This window comes from Sebastes umbrosus, chromosome 6, assembly GCF_015220745.1.
Source record: "Sebastes umbrosus isolate fSebUmb1 chromosome 6, fSebUmb1.pri, whole genome shotgun sequence".
In the NCBI taxonomy this organism is placed as follows: domain Eukaryota; kingdom Metazoa; phylum Chordata; class Actinopteri; order Perciformes; family Sebastidae; genus Sebastes; species Sebastes umbrosus.
In genome coordinates, this window is record NC_051274.1 from 7,346,828 (window position 1) to 7,353,062 (window position 6,235).

The following is a 6,235-nucleotide window of genomic DNA, read 5'->3' on the forward strand; positions in this document are numbered from 1 at the left end:
GCTTTGTGGCGTTACTTCAGTATCACTCCGGTCCACCTTGCTCGTGGCTGAAATTGCAGCAAAACACCATTTTAACCTTCATGGCGTCCATCAGCCCCGCTGTCTATTCCTGTCCTAGACTGATCCCAGACTCCCACGCCATTACATCATGCCTTCCCCTTCCCGCCGGCTGTGGAAAGACTAGCGTGCATATGTTGTAAATGTGACCCCTCTAGTGCCACCTTTACACAGATAAGGCTATTTTCACACAACAGGGATGGTGTCGCATATATTTAGCATTTGCTCATGCTATTTTTAACACGGATCACCTAAATAAACCAAGGAAGTACTTTTTTTCAGTCACTTTTGGATCGGGTGTTGACATTTATACTATAAGAAGTAGCGGTGTTGTAGCATAATAAAACATATATAATCCTGACACCCTCCATTTCACTGGGTCAAACCTGTCAGAGTATGTACAGATTGGTGCTGATAGCCACTCTCGAGCTATTAAAATGAGTCATACAGTATAGCGCTGTCAGTTAGAATCTTTATTATGGCCTGTAATTAACTCTGTGCTTCTGGTAAGTGATGGGTTTGATAGGTGTTGGAGGCCTTAATACTCATTAGCTGTGCCTCTCTTCCAACGCCCAGGGAATAAGATGCCCTTTATTCATTTCACACCTTCCTTTGTGACATGTAATTAGTTTCATATCTTCATCATCTTTGTTACATGTTTGAGCTGGACTCATTGAGATGAACTGTTTTTTAAAGCCGTGTATTCTTGGTGTTGTCACAAATTAAAACAATTTAGCTTTAAATATTATGAGAATAAATGCAGTAATACATATTTAATCAGTTCATAAACTAAAATTGATATAAATCTATATATATATATATACACCGATCAGCCATAACGTTATGACCACCTGGAGGCATGGACTCCACTAGACCTCTGAAGGTCTGCTGTGGTATCTGGCACCAAGCCGTCAGTAGCAGATCCTTTAAGTCCTGTAAGTTGCGAGGTGGGACCTCCGTGGATCGGACTTGTTCGTCCAGCACATCCCACAGATGCTCTATTGGATTGAGATCTGGAGAATTTGGAGGCCAAGTCAACACCACCTTCACATGATGTAAAAGAAAACATGATTCATCAGACCGGGCCACTTTCTCCCATTGATCCGTGGTCCAGTTCTGATGCTCACGTGCCCATTGTAGACGCTTTTGGCGGTGGACACGGGTCAGCATGGGCACCCTGACCGGTCTGCGGCTACGCAGCCCCATACGCAACAAACAACGATGCACTGTGTGTTCTGACACCTTTCTATCTGAACCAGCATTAACGTTTTCAGCAATTTGAGCTCCAGTAGCTCTTCTATTGGATCGGACAAAACGGGCCAGCCTTCACTCCCCACATGCATCAATGAGCCTCGGGTCTGACTCTATCGCCGGTTCACCAGTTTTCCTTCTTTGGACCACTTTTGGTAGGTCCTGACCACTGCAGACCGGGAACATCCCACAAGAGCTGCAGTTGTGGAGATGCTCTGACCCAGTCGTCTAGCCATCACAATTTGGCCCTTTTCAAAGTCTCTCACATCCTTACACTGGCCCATTTTTTCTGCTTCCAACACATCAACTTCAAGGACAAAATGTTCCCTTGCTGCCCAATATATCCCACCCACTGCCAGGTGCCATTGTAACGAGATAGTCAATGTTATTCACTTCACCTGTCAGTGGTCATAATGTTATGGCTGATCAGTGTATGATGACTGTGAATTTGGATTATGTGGACCCAGTAGGAAAGGTGAAATGAAGATTAAATGCAGGACTCACCTGGATGCAATCATCATGTCAGTTGATGAAGTTTGAAAATGACTGTACCACTTTCTGGTTGGTAATCCAGCTGACGACACTACTACGGCTGACTTTCGACTTTGCATGTTTTGGTCTCATTCTCTTCCTTACAGAACACTATTATAAAGCCCAACAACCAGATCCATTATAAAGGTGTAACCATGGCTCTGTCACTTATATTTATTAACAGGTACGTCTTTGGCACATTGTGTTATACAATATCAGATCTAATGAGAATAGAAATCCCATGTGCTTATAATAATTACTCAAATCAGCATATAATTATTCACAGGTGGACTGTGGGAGATGTCATGCCATCATCAAGATTCTGTGGAGAAACTCATAATGGACTTGTTGGCTTCCTATTAGTGTTTCACCTTTATAAGTGCAGGGTATTTGTGAGTGGCCTGGCTATTCATGTAGACACTGGGATACTTTCTGTTCTTTGAGTGTTGTTGCCAGAGCATTAGTGACCGCGGGGGTCCTGGCAACCCGAGGTAATGCCATTGATATCTGTCAGGACGCAGTGGGAGGCCAGCGGTGGGGGAAGGGGGAGGTTGGGCCGGGGGGGGCGCTAAAGAGGTTTTAATGACATTGTAAGCAGTTCTTTGCATCTGTGTGAGAACTATGTCTTGGAGGCATATGTAGAGCTACACACTGGAACATATTTAGATGTTGTTTCGTTGCTTTGGAGAAACACTAGGGACTTAAAGTGGCAGTAGGCAGTATATTTTTTGGCATCATTGGGCTTCAATTCCATAATAACATTTCAGCATATTGTAATTCAAGTGTTCTGAGAGATAACTAGACTTCTGCACCTCCTCATGGCTCTGTTTTCAGGCTTTAAAGAATCTAGCCCGTGACGGGAGACTTTGACCAATCACAGGTCATTTTAGAGAAAGAGCGTTCCTATTGAGCGTTCCTATTGGCTGTGCTCCGGCTCGTGGGCGGTGCTTGGTATTTCCTCCACATTCAGTTCTCACATTTCAAATTCAGTTCTTGTAATTCAATGTCAGTTGCATGGTTTAACATGGATTCATTTTTCATTTACTAGGGCTGGGACGATACACCTATCTCCCGATTCAATGCTATCACGATACTTGGGTGACGATTTGATAAATATTGCGATTTTTAAGCATTGCGATTTGATATTACAATTTATTGCGATTTTTGTTAACTTTTTTAACACTACCACTAAAGCTTAACAACTTATTTTGAAAACCGGATGTAGTCACACGTATATTTCCGCTAACTTCTCCAAGTCCATCTCTAGCTCTCCCGTCAGCTCCGTTCTTTTTATACATCCCCTGGTCAGCTCCATTGGGGTCGTTTGAATGCATTTAACATAAAGGTCAGTATATGGGTGCTCTACAGTTGTAGCATCGACCCATTTGACCACGGAGATGAGAGTGACGGCTGGCTTGACCGCCACGTTACCGCAACATGATAACGTTTCCTGTCCATGACAGAGTTAGTATGCAGCTTTAGCCGTGATGTCAAGCTCTGCTTTTCCTGCAATGTGTGAAACCTAAAGTGTTTCCATACTTTACTGTATGTGTAGTGTTTACTACTTTGGATTTAAAATGTGCTGTAACTGCTCTGTCGTATCTGCCGGTTTCTCCTCGCCGGCCGGCCACTGTTTGTTTTGGTTGACGGATACGGAACGGATATGACGTCACGTTACTCAGACTACAACAATAAAAGCGGTAACTTCCTCTTACCTCTACATAGAATCAAATGAAGCAAATATATCAATTCTGGTAATAAAAAAATGTATTTCAAAATTGTAAAAAAACAAAATACATAGGTGAATCGTGTTTTTTCCCATCCATATCATTTAGCAGCATAACAATTATTATACAACCAAAGAAATAAAACAAAAGGACTGAGGAGAAGGTGGAACATTTGAGAAGGGCAGCGAACCAGCGAGACAGAAAGCATGTTCTCCCTAATCCCTGCAGCGGTGCAGTCATCATGCTGTCCCCCCTTGTGACAGTTTTATTATCAGAGCTGGTATGCAACACAAGAGTAATTTCCCCTAATGATCTCAGCCGCCTTCCACACCTCAGGACAAGTGAGTGTGGCTGACATGAGTGGACAGGGGGAAGGAGAGGGAGAGAGGAAGGTAGAGAGGACAAGGGAGAACGATAATAAATATAAAGGAAAGAACAAAAGAAGACAAAATCTGTGTATCAGACTGAACTAAAACAGGCATATAAAACAATACTATAATAAATTAAGTAAACCAGCGTGCGTAAAATATTTTCCTCAAGTATCATTCTTAAATGATTTTTGCTCACACATATACTGAAAAGTGAGAACACTACAGTGTCTGTTGGTTCTCAGTGTATTTCTGCTTGTCTTGCACTGTACTGTATCTGTGTTGCCCAGTGGCATAGTGCTTAGCTAGGTTACCTTAGAATGAGCCGTTTATATCTACATATGGAGCCGGTCCCATTGATGTATTAAGAGAACTGGATACAGCGTTGGAGGCGGGGCCACGTTCATTCCTATGAAAGTTGCTCAGTGGCGCATGAAGTCAAAATGGCTCGACTTCCGCCTGGAAAAGTACCCGGATCTTGGGCACATGGAACATGCGCAGTAGCGTCCGCTCAGTCACATGAGGTGGGGTCCCCAAAGTCACTCCGTCGTCATGGCTTGCTCTCCAGCCTCGGTTTGGGCCTCATTCACATTAACGGAGGAAGGGAAATAACTCTAAATTCGGCTATTAATTAATAACCAGGAAGTTAGCACCGCCCTGGGTTCCCTCGAAAAAAAGCTAATGGGATTTTTCCATTGGGTTTTGAATTATTGCAGAAAATAAGCTCTGTGACAAACACACGTTTATGATACTTACACGTTTTTGTTCAGCAAGATAATCTTCACAAATCAACACCACTTTTATGATTTTTGAAGTGTGAATGCAATCGCCAGAAGTAAAAAGCTAACGTTCAAACGAACTACACCACGGTCGCATGAGCGCGAGTATACACAATGAGGCTGTAAAGGCGGACGAGTCGGCGTGATGACGTTTAGTAGTCTCCTTTAGCCACTTGTTAGCAACCAACTTTTTAAAGACACATAAAGGCTTCAAAATTCACAAATCGTAGAGCAAAACGTTAAAATGTTTTAAGCTTGTGTTAACCACAGACCTTATTTCAGGCATCTAACTAAAAACCCATTAAAAAAAAACATTGACTTCCAGGCGAGGGAACCAGAAGTGTTAAAATACTAACTCATTTCCAGGTTTATAAAGGAAATAAAACAAAACATAACAGTAGTCCTTTTTTAAACCTATTATTTATTTATTTATTTATTTATTTATTTATTTATTTATTTATTTATTTAGTCATTTATTTATTTAGTCATTTATTTATTTAGTCATTTATTTAGTAATTTATTGAACTATACTGACTCATTTATATATTTATATTTACATTTATTTACATATTTATTTCCAAATAATAATAATATAAAATAAAAAATAATATCCTGTGATAGTCTGCCGACCTGTCCAGGGTGTACCCCACCTTCGCCCAATGTCAGCTGGGATCGGCTCCAGCCCCCCCCGCGACCCTGAACAGGATAAGCGGTTACGGATAATTGATGGATGGATGGATGGATGTTCTACTGATGAGTTGAATTGGACATTGTGAAGGAGCTGAAAATGAAAACTGATCTTGAAAGAGATGAAGGTTAGAGTGACTCATCAGGAGCAGTTGGGAGGGCAGGCTGCAGTGAATTTAAACTAGAGAGGAGATGATGAAGCAAATGGTTGAGATACTGTGAGGGAGGCAAGGGTTACTCAAGATGGCATACCAATCTTAACTCCTGCAGTTCATTCCATTAAATCTGATCTACTGCCCACCGGCCATTAGGTCACTTCTGTGTGTTATAACAGAAATGATATCACTGGCATCAGAATTCTTCTTTTACAGCAGCAGCCTGCTTACAGTTATTCATCACTGTTAACAAATAACATGTTATACAAGTGTTTCTACTACTCTTGCTAATCCAGTATAATGATAGAGACCTGCTTTTCACCTCTACACACACCTACTCACCCATTATGCAGAACGGGCCACGGTTCAATTACCCCGCAGGTTAAAGGTGAAGCTTTGTTACTGGCTGGATCAAGTCGAGGTAAATGACAGCATGGCATTCAATCAGCCTCGGCTGCACGATAAGAGCCTCTTGTAAATATCATCATCTCTCATCGTGATGTCTGAGCGTTAAGGGTCAGTTACAGCAGTTGGACTATAAAGTGCTATAAATGTGTATTTCTGTTGAGGAGATGAATCCTTTGGTTAAAAAAAAAGTTGAATTTAAAGTGACAGGCGAACATTTTGACTTCTGATAGACATTTTTGTTTATGCTATAGCTTGTTCTTTCATACTGTCAG